The sequence below is a fragment of the Microtus oregoni genome, unplaced genomic scaffold, assembly GCF_018167655.1.
Source record: "Microtus oregoni isolate MIOR12 unplaced genomic scaffold, Mior012 000040F_ref0000088, whole genome shotgun sequence".
NCBI classification, from domain to species: Eukaryota; Metazoa; Chordata; class Mammalia; order Rodentia; family Cricetidae; genus Microtus; species Microtus oregoni.
In genome coordinates this window covers 22,114,373-22,129,627 of record NW_024543207.1, presented here as the reverse complement: position 1 = coordinate 22,129,627, position 15,255 = coordinate 22,114,373, and positions in this window count along the sequence as shown.

Here is a 15,255-nt window from a genome sequence, read left to right as displayed (position 1 = left end):
GCTGCCCTTGCCTGTAGTATAGCCTAGATGCTGTGTATAGTACCGCTAGTTACGCATGAAGCCTGCTCAGGGTGTATCCAGCTCGGCAGGAAGATAGAGTTCTCTTTTGAAGACTTGGGCCTCTTTCTTTCTTCCTTCCTTCCTTCCTTCCTTCCTTTCTTTCTTGATTTATTATGTACACAACATTCCATGTATGCACCAGAAGAGGGTGCCAGATCTCATTACAGATGGTTGTGAGCCATCATGCGGTTGCTGGGAATTGAACTCAGGACCTCTGGAAGAGCAGTCAGTGTTCTTAACCTCTGAGCCATCTCTCCAGCCCCCTTGGGCCTCTTTCTTAGGAAGTCAGTTACACCACCCACCTCCGTTAACCTGACAGGGAGAGGGTAAACCAGGATGGGAGTTCTCACACCTGTATATTCATCCTCTCAGGATCCTGTCCCTGCAGGAGGAGGCTTACCTCTCCTCCAATCAATCTTTTTTTAATATTTCTAAGGCCATTATTGGGCCTTTCTCCCAAGATGAACCTCTGGGTCACATTTTACGTGTCTCTGTATTAGTAACTTTGCTTTGCTTAATGTCTGACCAAACACTTGAAGGAAAGGCTTATTTTGGTCACGGTTTAAGAGGAACACAGACCATGGTGGTGGGAAACTGTGCTGATGGGAGCATGAGGCCGCTGGTCATGTTGAGCCCTACAGAGAAGTCAGTGCTGGTGCTTGGCTGATATCCACTATTTTATGTAGTGAGGAAGCTCAGCTCGTGGGATGGTGGTGCCATCCATATTCAAGATGAGTCTTGCTACCAGGTGTGATGGCATATGCTTTTAATCCCAACATTTGTGAAGCCCAGGCAGGTGGAGTTCAAGGCCAGCCAACCGAGGACCCACAGTGAGATCCTGTCTCAAAACAAAACAAAAAGTAGATTCTTCCTTCTATGGTTAAACCTCTCTGGAAACACCTGGACAGACACACCCAGAGGAATGTTTCCATGGTGATTGGAAATCCAGGTCCATTTATGCTGAAATGCGTTTATAAACTTACTGAAAGCAGATGTCTTTACGTTGTCAAACCTCTCACCCAGGTCCTGGGTTTTCCGTCAAACGTAGTCACATCTATGTTGCTATTATAAGGAATTGCAGCTCTGATGAAAGGGAAAACCGAAAGAGAACACCGGAGCTTTGTGTATTTCTTCTGCAACCTGCCACTTCATGTAATTCTAAACTGTATTATTCAAATGCTTTGCTACTTCAGTCGTGGCGTTTTGCAAGGATTTGTTTTTTTTTAGGTCATAGATAATGATAATTTTTTCTCCTTCCATCTCCTTTAAACCACTACTGTTTTCTTTTATTCTTTCGCTTTCATTTCGAATTTTTTAAAAAAATTTCAGGGCAACCCTTAACATCATGGTTCATGTAGCTTCTTTACTGTGGACTTAGAAGTGAAACTTATGCTGTGATATGCCCAAGACAGGCACTGGCCAGGTCGGAGCAACTTGTGCCCTAGACACACCCTTCTGGCTCAGAGAAGGCCCTCGACGGGCATGGTGGAGAAGGGGGTCCTCTTCTCTTTTGGAGCCCAGGACGATGAGAACTTGAAGCCCCTCAAAGAGCTTATACTCTCACCTTTAAATCTGAAAAATACCCGGACCTATCATTTCTGGCCACAGCTTTTATTCACCTTAGACCTTTGCTTGCAAGTGTCCCCGGAATCTGCAAGGCTCTGTAGCCACCCAGAAATGTTAGCTATGCTATTCACAACCAGAGCTAAGGGGTTTCCCATGGGGAGGACAGGACTGACCCATGAGAAGCACTGTTGATCCTGCTCACTGCTGTGTGCACAAAAGGAAAACCATCAAAGGTCTAGTGACTTTTTACAAACAGGGAAATGGAACTTGCTTTACATAGGACCCTAATTTTGAGCAATAAATGGGGGTGAGAATGGAATCTGGAAAAGCCAGGTGACAGTGAATGAGGAGGAAGCTCAGACAGCAGGACATAGGCAGGGGACACTGTTACATGGGAGGCAGGGCCCAGGAAGGAGCCCATGAGAGCTTCTTCAGCTTCTTCTCTGATTCATGAGTGGACTTCTATAGTTATTGCTTTTTTAGCGTGTTCCCTTTTCTCATCTGAATTGTAAGTGTGAACTCATGCTATAGCCCAGGTTTTTCTATAATGCAATTTATAGTTCAGGATAGCCTTGGACCCTTGGCAGGCCTCAGGTACTGGGAGGACAAGCATTTGCTGCCACATCCAGCTCTTACTAAGCTGTCTCTGCTCTGTCCCAGTAAATAAAGGAAACATTGATAACACAGTGTCCTCCCAACACAGACATGGCCTCAGGGCCACACGCTCCTGGTCTATAATTGCAATCCCAATCTTGTTGGCTAGCAAACTATTTATAGCCTCTGCAATTTTTTGACTGCTACTTGAAGTCTGACTTAACCCTGCAGGTGCCTTACTTTTCTCAGAGTCCCATAAGTCATACCCATGACCCCATGCTTTCCAAGTGCCTTCATACCCACTCTGTCCCAAGTATTTGTCTTTTCTGCTCCTCCTACTACACAGAGCATTTTGAGTCTTGATCTGGAAGACACTTCCCTGGCCATGGGATGGCACCCCTTTATTCAGGTTGGGACCCTTAAGGGCTCTCCAAACTAGAGGTGGACCTTGAATGTCACCGTGACAGGCACAGTGAAGTAATAAGGGCGGCGGCGGGGCTGCGTCCCCAACACCCCATCCACCTGCCCTGCTAGCTTATGCCCCGAAATAATTACACAGACACTGTATTCTTTTAAACACTGCTTGGCCTATTCTCTTCTAGGCTAATTCTCACATATTAATTTAGCCCATTTCTAATCATCTGTGTGTAGCACCCCAAGGTGTGCTTACCGGGGAGATTCTAGCCTAGTCCATCCTGGGTCAGAGCTTCATCCCGGGAGAGGGGCATGGCGTCTCTCTCAGGCATCTGCTCCGGAGAGGAGAGCTGTGGCGTCTCTGAGCTCACTTCCTCTTCCTCCCAGCGTTCTGTTCTGTTTACTCCTCCCACCTATCCTCTAACCAATAAAATGGGCCAGGGCAGTGCCTTTATTAGCCAATGACCTTCCTCCATCATTTCCCCTTTTTCGGTTTAAACAAAAAAAAAAAGGCTTTAACATAGCAAAATTACATATAACAAAACAGTTATCAAGTAAAAGTTACAATAATCTTTATCATAACTAAGGAAAACTATAACTAACTATTCTTAACTCCATCAAAGACTCCAGAAAGATATAATATTATCTAAGTAAACAAGAAAAAAGCAACTTTTAAAACTCGAGAAATGACAGAGACATCTCGCTGCCTGGACAGTCACCCAAAGTTCCTCTGTACCGTTGGGGCATCCATCTTCAGCCTTCAGGCCCATGGTATCCAGCAGACATTTCCATAAAGCAGGAAAATTCAAAGTCAGTTCAGTCACTATCTGTTGTGTCCTGCAGAATGTCTCGCAGACTCTTTCATGAATCAGGAACCCCGAAAGATCATCTCACCTTAGGCAAGTTCAGTAGTCCTCTCTCTGTGGGTTCTCTGTGTCCAGTTGATGCAATAGTTCAGGCAAGAGCAGTTTCTTGCCCAAATGGCTATCAAACTCCATAAGGATCCTCTTCGATGCCCATCTTCCTCTTGAAGTAGATTGGTGCTGCCAGGAGCAGAGTGTCTCATTGTCATGAAAAGTCCTCAGTTATTAAAACATTAAATGTCCTATTCTGTAATCTTTGAAAGACATGAAGAATGTCTATCTAAAATATATCTCTATATATCTAGAAAATCTAATTAACATGACTACAAGCTTTACTATTATCGATGATTATCCATTAACAACCTATATTTCTTAATTATACAGTACATATTTAAATGAACTACACAATCACAATACCTTAATCAAAATCAGAAACACTTATATATATATAACAAAATTGACCTTAAATCTCTATCAATAAAGCAAAATCTATACTAATGCAAATTATTCATATCTATATCATATCCCCCTTTAAATGTAAAAGAACATTTTTAAACATTTTTTGGGAATATGGGCACAGTTATTTCTCTCCAAACTGCTTCCTGCTGAATGGGGGCGTCGTTAATTAGGTCTTTCACGGTATAACCTGTGTGCTAGTTTCATCTCAGTTGGCAGTTGAGCGAAGCAATTTTTTGAAGATGTTTACACCAACCCTTCAGGAGGGCGTGGTCCATCATACCAAATCGGAATAGAAGAAATGAACAGCGTCTCATCCTCTGTGAAAACAAAATAAGAAACTCCTTTCCAAAGCATCATGTCCTTAGATCCAAATTTCAAATTCAAGGCATTTTTAAAATATCTATGTTGGATTAGTTCAGCAGCATTTATAAATAAATATCTTTTAGCATCTGTTGCTCCTTCCTCAGCGTTTAAATAATTTAAAGAGAGCATAATAGCATACAGTATCAAGATTCTCTGTGTATTTTCCATCTTTGTGTAGCTTTGTTTTAACCTCAATTTTGTTTATTTTTACTTTTAACTCTTTGCTTTTTGAGACAGGTTCTCTGTATCTTTGACCTGAAGTAACTCTGTAGACCAGGCTGTCCTTGAACTCTCAGAGATCTGCCTGTCTCTGCCTCCCAGGCATTCGGGATTAAAGGCGTGTGCTACCACACCTTGAAGTCACAGAGGTCTATCTCCCTCTGCCTACCAAGTGTTGGGATTAAAGGTGTGTACCACACACAACAACTCTCTTCCTTTTTTTTTGTTACTTTAAGAACTTTAATTTTTAGTCTGCATATATTTTTAACACACTTCAAACCATTTAGAAATTTTCTTTGTCTTTGAATCTCTCTTTACTGTATATCTCTCTTTTTCTGACCACACGAGTCTTTAATTTACCAAGCAATATCAGTAGGATTAAAGGCGTGGCTTTGCCGGCTGGATCCAGCCCATTCCTTAGCTTTCCAGCCTCATGGCTGAGGTACTGGCTGTAGCCAGCAAGCGAGCTTCAGCAGCCTGTGCTTGCAAACCGCACAAACCGCCTGCGTAAAAGAGTCAGAGTTTGTCCTGGCAGGACAGCCCAGAAAGCCGGCATTTTTAAACGGCGCAGCTTTTTTCCTGCTATGGCTGAAAACCGAAAAGCATGCGTTCAGCTTTTCGTCAACACCGTTTAAGTGTTTCGTGGCAGGACCTCTTAATGAGCTGCAGGCTTTGCAGCTAAAGCTGAGTCAGGAAGCCTCTCTTAGATGAGGCGCTTGCTTGCCTCTAGCAAGCAGAGTAGAACCGAGAAATTGCTGCTACCAAGAAACCAGGGACAATGCTTTCATTTTGTTCTAGAATTACTTCCCAAGCTGTCTCAGGCTTTATGTGGAAGCAGTTGTCCATGTGGGTGCCATATGTAGTAATAAGGGAGCGGCGGCGGGGCTGCGTCCCCAACACCCCGGCCGCCTGCCCGGCTAGCTTATGCCCCGAAATAATTACACAGACACTGTATTCTTTTAAACACTGCTTGGCCCATTCTCTTCTAGGCTAATTCTCACATATTAATTTAGCCCATTTCTAATCATCTGTGTGTAGCACCCCAAGGTGCGCTTACCAGGGAGATTCTAGCCTAGTCCATCCTGGGTCAGAGCTTCATCCCGGGAGAGGGGCATGGCGTCTCTCTCAGGCATCTGCTCCGGAGAGGAGAGCTGTGGCGTCTCTGAGCTCACTTCCTCTTCCTCCCAGCGTTCTGTTCTGTTTACTCCTCCCACCTATCCTCTAACCAATAAAATGGGCCAGGGCAGTGCCTTTATTAGCCAATGACCTTCCTCCATCAGCACAGTAAGCAGAGGTCATGACAGTGGCTCAGATGAAGTCAGTAGCAGGCTGGAACATATCTGTCATGAGACAGCATAGGCAGGAGATGTCTCCATCCCCCAATCAGTCACCAGCCCTGGCCATGGAAACCCAGCCTGTCTCCACATGTCCTAAGGATCACCTAGAGCATGCACCCTGGCCCTACCCATACCACCACTGAGGCCTGGACCAAGGCCTCCAGGAGGGACACTAAGGCACGTCTAATCAGAGCCCTGGTCACTTTGAAAAGGTGGTGTGGGACAGTGGTCTGTATTCTGTCAATTATATTTTAAATGAATGCTGATTGGCCAGTAGCCTGGCAGGAAGTACAGGCAAGGCGACCAGACAGGAAGTAGAGGTGAGTCAATGAGAACAGGACAATTTCAGGAAGAAGGAAGGCCTAGTTCCAGCCACAGAAGGAACAAGATGTGACTGCCTCGCTGAATAAGGTACCGAGCCACATAGCTAACACAGACAAGAATAATGGGCTAATATAAGTTATAAGAGTTAATAAGAATCCTGAGCTAATGGGCCAATCAGTTTATAACTAATGTAGACCTCTGTGTGATTTCTTTGAGACTTAACGATTGCCAAAACCAGGCAGGACAGAACCCCCCTGACAACAAAAAGGCCCAGGGTTCTCTGGGTCCATGAGAGAAGCTGGGACTCTTGGTGGCAGTGGGAGGAAGAGGGATAGTGCCCAAAGGGAGAAGAGGCCCACAAGTCCTCATTTTGGAGAAAGTCATGAAGAATCTTCCAGACACCATCCCAAATGGGCAACTACAGAACGAACTTATTTCAACACCCGTGTCAGAGAGACCTTGGCAGAGCAGGGCTCCAGCCCTGGCCTGGATCACCAGAATCAGAACCAGGCTCCTCTGACCTCACTCAGACAGCACACCTAATCTGATCCCTGGAGGTGGGGAGTGACCCAGGGTGCGTTTCCAGGGAAGCCTGAGTGAGCAGAGGGCAGGAGGGCCAGACAAACAGAGGCAGGGAAAGGAAGCCACAGAGAGATGCCAAAGAAACAAAGATATAGAGACAGAGAAGTGTGGGTAGGAAGACAGGGCTGTAACCTGCCACCTCTCAACTGGATCACACATGACAGGTCGTTTTGGGATTTCATGGGTTGGGCTTTCCAGAGCGAAATGAGGAGACAGTGAGAGGAGGTGCCACTACATACATAGGTCATAGATGTGGTCTGTGGGTTGACATGCTATTTCCCCCAGACCCCATGTTGTTCTTGGAAGTCAGTTTCATCGGTGCCCATTTGGGAGGGGTCTCTGTGTTTGGCTGCAGCTCCAGTGGGTGACAGAGATTAGGAGCTCTGTTCAGATGAAGACAGTGAGGTTTGAAAGCTTAGATGGTTCTTTTCTATCTTCAGCTCCCCATTCACTGCCCTGAAGGGAGATTTGTTCATGTCTGCACACAGCAAGTGCTGATGAAGAAGCCTGACTCTGAACAAGAAGAGCCTAGATGCCTGTCACAGATGGTTTGAAGCTTGCCCCAGGTCATCCCAGGACAGAAAGGAAGGGCCATGCCTGGTCAGGGACCCTTATAACCATCCACTTGACCAGGGAGCAGCCTGGGAGAGGTTGTCAACTGTTTCCAGGTCCTGCAGCATATCTTTCAATCCAGGACCCCAGAATTAACCAGGGGAGGGGCTTATTCTCATCCAGGCAGAAGCAGACAGAAGGGTGCCATAAACTAGTCTACCACATACCAGGGCCTGGAGCCAGGTATGGACACAGTAGCCTGCCCTTCAACACAGGGCATAATCAGTCAGAGCCATGAGCCAGAGACTGCAGTTCTGGTGTGAACCAGGGTCCCAGGGAAGCCTGCCTGGTTAGCTGGAGCTCTTGCCTTTGGGGGATGGTGAGGGTAGGAGCTATTGCTTCTGGGTTCCTCATTCTAGGGCAGACAGTAAGGTCCTGCCAACTCTCTTGTTCATCATCCCAACCCCCACCCTGCATGCTAGGTATTAAGGTGGACCATGTCCCAGTCAGCGGAAGATTTGTGTGTAAATATTCACAGATCCTTTTCAGTTTTGGAACCTGCCACCCATTATAACAATTCCTGGATGTTCTCACCCAGCAGGAGGTCAGCCTTTCCCCAAGGTTCTGTTCCCACAGTAACCAGATCCAGCCAGTTAAGGGTTTTAGGAGGACACCCTGCTGCCAACCCTGAATTCCCAGAAAAACAAGCATTCCTTCCTGAGCACAGGAGAAAGGAAAGAGAGATCTGTTGTGAACCAGCCTGAACTTTCTGGGCAGAAAGGGAAATTCCACTAAAAATGGCACCGTTCACTCTTGCATGTGCTGCAAAGGGGTTTCCTTTTATTGTGGCCTCCTATTCTGGAGACAGCATTGTCTTTCTGAGATCAGCGGCCCCCAAAGCTTGTGGGAGGTGCCTACACTGAGACACTCCTCCTGGAAGTCTTGGACCTCATTTCCTTGTTCCAACACCAATGTCTGTGCTGGTGGCAGTGTTAAGGGTGCCTTGTCAGACCCTGGGAGTAGCCCCTCCCTGTTCAGCTCACCGTCACTACTCCCTGCTCCATGTGTATGGGAGAGATTACAGGGCAACTAAAAACCAGATGGCTGGGCTGATACTGGTATGTCCATGTGGCTCAGCATTGCAAGAAGGTAGCGTGTAAAACACAACTTTGTCTCAAAGGGAAGCAGGATTTATGCTTGAGCCAAATATGAGTGATCATGACTCCAGAACACAGATCCAGATTGTCCCAAAACACCATGCACCAATGAGGAAAAGGTTTTATGAAGTTTTTGGTTTTTTTTTTTTTGTTTGTTTGTTTTGTTTTGTTACCAAAAAGGCCACAAATCAAGGCACTTTCCAAATACATTCATAAGAACATCAGATAGCCTGCTGATAGCAAAGTGTGAAAATCTCCATCGGAAGTCTCAGTTGCTATCCAGAATGGGGCTGGACATGTGTAAATGGGGCTCCTTGGCATCCAGGACCGAGTTCTCAGGACCTCATGACTCAGAATAGGAAGTCTGGTACCCTTTCTACCTTGATATTCCTCCCACGGTCTATTGTGTCTATGATAGCCTGGTAAGAGATGACCCATCCAGCTAGGTACCATCCTCATTTTTTTCTCCTGTCCCTGGGTCCTGAGTGTAGGAGTCAGGATATGAGGTAGATATTCAGCCAGCGAGTCAAGCTAGGACTCTGCCTCCGAAAACTGAGGTATGATTCCTAGGCTGACCTCTGTGATTGTGGCGATCACACCCAGGGTCCTTATACCTGCCTTCGTTTATTTCTCTATTGCCGTGATAAACATTGACCAAACCAACGTGGGGTTGGAAGGTGTTTATCCAGTCTACACAATACAGTACATCACTGAGAGACGAGAAAGCAGGAACTCAAGTTAGGAACCTGAAGGCAGGAACTGGAGATGATGGATAAATGCTGCTTGCTGGCTTGTTCCCTCTGGCTAGTCAGCTGTCTTCCTTCTATAACAGCACCACCTGCCCAGGGTTGGCACTGCCCCCAGGGGGTTTGGCCCTCTTCCATCAGTTAGCAGTTAAGAAAATGGACCCCAAAGACATGTCCACAGGTCAATTCCATGGAAGCAATTTGTCAGTTGAGGTTCATCCTTCCCCGTAGTCAAGTTAACAGCTGAAGCTGATCACTGCATGCCAATTCAAGGACACTCGGGGACAACCCCAGAGGCAGTTCCTTGGGCTTCTAGGTGAGTGGATGACGAGGCCCTGTGCCTGGAGCAGCAACTGCAGTAGAGAAGTGGGGACCATGGGGCAGCCAGAGCAGCAGGAGAGACCTGGGAGTCCCGAGAATAGAGTCCTCAAGACCTATGAGGATGATCTTGGGTGACTTGAGCTGGCTGGGGTAACACTGCTCAGCAGACATACAGGGTTTCTATGGATTCACATGCACATGTCAGATCCAGGGAGCTGAATGAGTCTGAAGATCCCAACTTGGACTCACCCCTCCCTGAGAGCGTTTCTCCATGTAAGCTTTATTCATAATCCATTGTCTCAAGTAACATGTTGTAGAAGGGGTACTCAGTCTGACGAGTGTGGGACAATCCTGTCTCCACTCCCATGCTAAGGCAGCACCATCCCCCAGGGACCTAGCGAAATTTTGGTCAAAACTTATTCTCACTCCAGCCCTGCCCAGCCTGATCAGCACATCTCCCCTACCCACACCCTCAATCCTCCACTCCCTGTACTACAAACCCAATCTTAGCACACACTTTGTGTAAATTTGCTCTGTGCTGGTGCCCTCTGCTGGCACAGTCGTGTGGTGCAGCTAGCTGTTTCCTGAGCTCCTTCAGCACAAAGTCGCAGGACTCTTCCTCATTCCCAGCTCAGCTCTATGAACCACCCCCAAGACAGTACGAGGGTCAGAGCTGGAGTAGGGTTCTCTAGGGTCAGGAATACAAGCTTGTCACTAGCAAGTGAGCATTGTCCCTATGGTCCAAGGTGGCTGCTCAGACTCTCACCAACAGGAAGGAGCCTGGAGGAGGAGGAACATGTCCTCTCTTGAATAACACTGCTGGAGGTAAGATTGCTTGCCAAGTTGTTACTTTCCTACACTACTGCCTTGTGGTTGGCTAGGTTGTCGCTATCGCTATCGTCTGACCTGGCTCCTGGGTGATTCAAGGTTAGAGGTCTGGTAAACAGGCCTCCCAGGTCTCCACAGGCATAGAATCACCTGCCCGTCTTATTTCAGCCAGGCTCTGCCCAAAGTTGCACTGGCCCGAGGATGCTGACAGTAGGGGAACAGCCTGAAGCTTTATTTTTCCTTTAGGAACCTCCAGTTAACTTTCATTTTTATTGTTTTTTGAGACAGGATCTCTCTACATTCCTGGAACTCACTTTGTAGACCAGGCTGGCCTGGAACTCACAGAGCTCTGCCTGCCTTTGCTTCTTGAGTGCTGGGATTAAAGTTGTATGCCACAATGCCTGGCTTCTTTCTTTCTTTTCTTTTCTTCTTCTTCTTCTTCTTCTTCTTCTTCTTCTTCTTCTTCTTCTTCTTCTTCTTGTTCTCTTCCCTTCAGATACTGGAAAGAGGTTGGGCATGCTTTTTCTGATATTCTGGGCTTGCTTGCTCTTTCTCTGACACTTTTTCTCCTCTCTCCCCACGCGGCTGTTTATGTGCCCTGTGGCTGCTTTCTGACCTCTGTGCCTAACTCCTCTTCTCCATCCCTCATCTAGGAAGCTGTGGAGACAAGGCTATCACTGTGTGCTCCTGACTGGCCTGGAATTTGCTGTGAAGACTCGGCAGGTCCCACAGAGATCTGCCTGCCTCTGCCTCCCTAGTGCTTGGATTAAAGGCTCAAGTCACCACGCAGGGCAAGAGCCTCCTTTTGGTGAAGGAGACATGGAAACATCTGATGGATAATAAAACATATGGCTAGCTATACCTTGGAATAGAGATATTTATGAAAAGAAATCATGCTTAGGTCTCATTCATAAATTCTAGTTTAATTTGTCTAGAAGGGAATTCAAGCATTGGTAATTTTAGAATTTCTCAGATGCTGTCAATGTTAGTTGTGATGGTTAGTCCTGACGATGTGAGAGACTCTAGACTCACCCAGGAGACAAGCCTCCAGGCACACCTTTGTAAAAATGTTAGTCTCGTATCTGTAAGGGGTAATCTTGATTATGTTAATTGACTTGGAAAGACTCAGATTTGTGGGCAGAGCCGTTTCCTGGGCAGGATATCCTGAAGTGTGTAAGATGGAGAAAGTGTGCTGAGCGGCTCTCTGATTGTTAATAGTGCGACCAGATGACATTGTGGCTTGCCCACCAGGATGGACTGTGTCCTTGAGCCAGAATAAACGATTTCGTTTTACTCCAATTGCTTTCTCAGTATGTTATCATAGGGAAAAAACTAAGACATGAAATAAATGTAAATTCGTTATTCTGTTTGCTCTATGTTTAGAACTGCTTGAGGTTTTCCAAACAGTTTTAATTCTTCTAGAATTAAATTAAATTAAAATTTAATTCTTCTGTCTAGAAGCTGACCGAAAAAAAAAGCTAGACATTCCACGAAACCCAGTAATAGGCTAGGCAAGCTTCAAGAGCAGTAGGTGCTTTGTGATAAGCAGAAAGAATAGTTATTGCTGAAGGCCAAGAACCTTCCCATGGAGCATCATTGGGGCCAAAGGGCAGGCTGGTCTGGTACTCTTTTTGGCCTTTTTAAGACCAGGTGCATCTCATCTTGTAGCCTGCTTCTTGATTTTATTGCATGGTGGAGCCTTGAACTCTTGGTGGTTCTGCCTCCAACTGCCAAGTGGTTGAATGTTGTTTTTAACAAAATATCAATCATCTGGTTTTACCAATAAAGGCTCAGAAGCCAGATGCTGGGGCGAAAACCTGCTATCTCAGAGAAGCAGAGAAAGCACTAAGATGACCTTCCTCCTCTGCCGTTATTCCAGAAGCCTCCTTTCTCCTGTGCCATCTCAAACCAGACCTCCTTAAACTGAATGTCCCTCCTTTCTACTTCCAGTGCCTCTCTATCCATCCTTGTACCTGGATCTGCTCAACTCCAGAAGGGTTCTAATCCTTCCAGGTGACCCTTTTGTGCTCACTTTGGGGATGAGCCTAATGGTGTCACTGTTCAGAGAGAGCATCACTTAATTTTCAGTGCTGAACTCCCTGAAACCGTTTTTGGGAGGTTGAGAGCTTGCCCTCAAGGGATTGTTCTTAAAGGTGTGTGCTATGGGCTGAGTTCCACCACAACTGGAAGCAAGTTGTTCCAGTAAATAATATGATCTCGGTGTTGACAGCGTTATCAAATACCCTGCAACAGTAGAGTCACATGGTTGTGATACCATGTTCAATTAGCATTGTGTTTTGTTGTTGTTATTGCAATAACAAAAAGAGTCTTGCCAGGTAGCTCAAGCTGGTCTAGAGTTTATGAGCCTAAGGCTCCCAGTTGCTAGAATGACAAATACTAACACAATACTTGGCTGACTTTAACATTTTGGGGGAGTTTTAACTACATTTTGAAAAGAATAAACTTCGATTTGAACTTATCTAATTTTTTCCCACAAAGTTCAAGATCTGCATTTTTTCCCCCAGATGCCACAGAAGTGATCTGTCTCCTCAGTCCAGTGCCCCAGGGAGCCCAGGATGTTGATACCTCTCACTATGGGTAGTGGTAACTTAGAGGAAGAGAGGCTCTCAGGTTCTATCAGAAGAATCCATTCCACGTTTCAAAAACAACCTTGGGGTACTAGACCGATGGCTCAGGGGTTCAGGACACTTCCTGCTCCTGTAGAAGACCGCAGTTTGATTTCCAGGACCCACCTCAGGTATCTTTCAATTTCCTGTAACTCCAGCTCTAGAAGACATAACACCTCTGGCACGTATGAGCACATGAACATGTGTGTTGATATTACATGAAGGAATGAGAACAGATACTTCCTTTTTCGGTAGTTTAGACCAAGATCGAGCCCCGATTTGAATTTTACATTTTTCTTCCTGCATCTTCTGTCTGTCTGTCCATAGTCTGTGTAGTCTGTGACCAATCTCTAGTTTGTCTTTTGTTTGTTTGACCCTGTTGTCCGTCTGTAAAATATGCCTTGACCTATATTTGTTGATCATCACAGAAGACTTGCTATGGGAAAGAAATGAGGAACACTTTTTGAAAACATTAGAAATGATCTGGGCAGGAGAGGCACACTCCTTTAATCCCAGCATCTGGGAGGCAGAGGCAGGCAGATCTCTGTGAGTTCGAGTCCAGCCTGGTCTACAAAGTGAGTTCCAGGACAGTTAGGACAATTACACAGAGAAACCCTGTCTCAAAAAGTCAAAATAAATAAATAAAAAGAAGGAAATCTTTAACAGAGTTTTACAAGAGAAGAAATATCTTTACTGACCTCAGATAGCACTCAAAACCTCCCACAGATATTATTATCAGGTATTATCAGATATTATTATCCACACATTGTTTTCGTACCACACACACATACACACACATGTGCACTTATTCTAGGTCAAGACATGAAACAGTAAATTATCTGACAGTAATGCTATGCATTCAGTTTTGGTTGTGAAAGTTGACTACATGAGCAATCTAGGACACAGTAAGGTGGGTTCCATTGCCTTCCTGAAGACATGTTAAGTTTAAACTGGTTAAGTACATACTAGGACAACAGAGAGAATGCATAATTTTAAATTATCTCAAGGTCTATTATCAACTTGATTTCAAGGTCTGAAAAATGTCTAGTCTCCTCAAAGGCAAAGGTATTTTCAGAAAAAATATTACACACACACACAAACATTTTTAAAAAGTAGTACTACTAATACATCTTTTAAAAAAATTTAAAAGCTAGTCATTTGGGCAATCTGCAAGCACATTTGTCAAGCGCTTCTCTAAAGGGTCTTCCAGTTCTAACTATACGTGTTTATAACTTGCCTCTGGGTCCAGACACGGTGGAGAGGCGCGGCTTGGCACCGCAATCAGGAAGAGGCTTTGGGGGACCGGCGTGGCAGGGGGATGGGCGTGCAATAACAAGAGCAGATCGCCCTACTACAATTAAATCAAAGAGGTAGGCCTTTTGTTGGCGAGGTCACTGGCAAACGGGGAGCCTGGTCCTGTCCTGAAGACCCTTCGGAGGGGTGAGAGGGTTCTTGGCCTGTGGCAGGAACCAGGTAACAGAGCGAGAGCATTTTGTAAGCGGAGCCCCTGGCCAGCAGGGAAACCTGAACCAGTTTTAACAGACCCCTTAGATAGCATCGATAGGAGGAGATGGGCAGGCGTCAAGGAAAGAACCCAATAATCTGAAAATCAGCATGAAAACACCAGAACCCAACGATCTTACAACAGAAGGTCTCCAACACCCTAACACAGAAGAAGTGGAAAAAATTGACTTTTTGAAAGCAGTAGAGTCCCTTAAACAACATGTGAAAAATGCCCTTATAGAAATGGATGAGAAGTATAACCAAAAATTTGAAGAAATGAGTAAATATGTACATAATACCCTGGGAAACCAAGAAAGAATGATCAAACAGGTAATGGAAACAGTTCAAGAATTGAAAACTGAAATGGAAGCAAGGAAGAAAACACAAACTGAGGACCAGCTGGATATGGAAAATCTAGGTCAACGAGCACAGCCTACAGAAACAAGCATAATCAATAGAATACAAGAAATAGAAGAAAGAATCTCAGATTCTGAGGACACCATAGAGAAAATAAACACTCTGATCAAAGAAAACTGCAAAGTCAACAAATTCTCATCACAAAACATTCAGGAATTATGGGACACAATAAAAAGACCAAATATAAGAATAATAGGAATAGAAGAAGGAGAAGAGTCACAGCTCAAAGGCCCAGAAAATATTTTTAACAAAATTATGGAAGAAAACTTTCCCAACTTAAAGAAAGATATTCCTTTGAATATTCAAGAAGCATACAGAACACC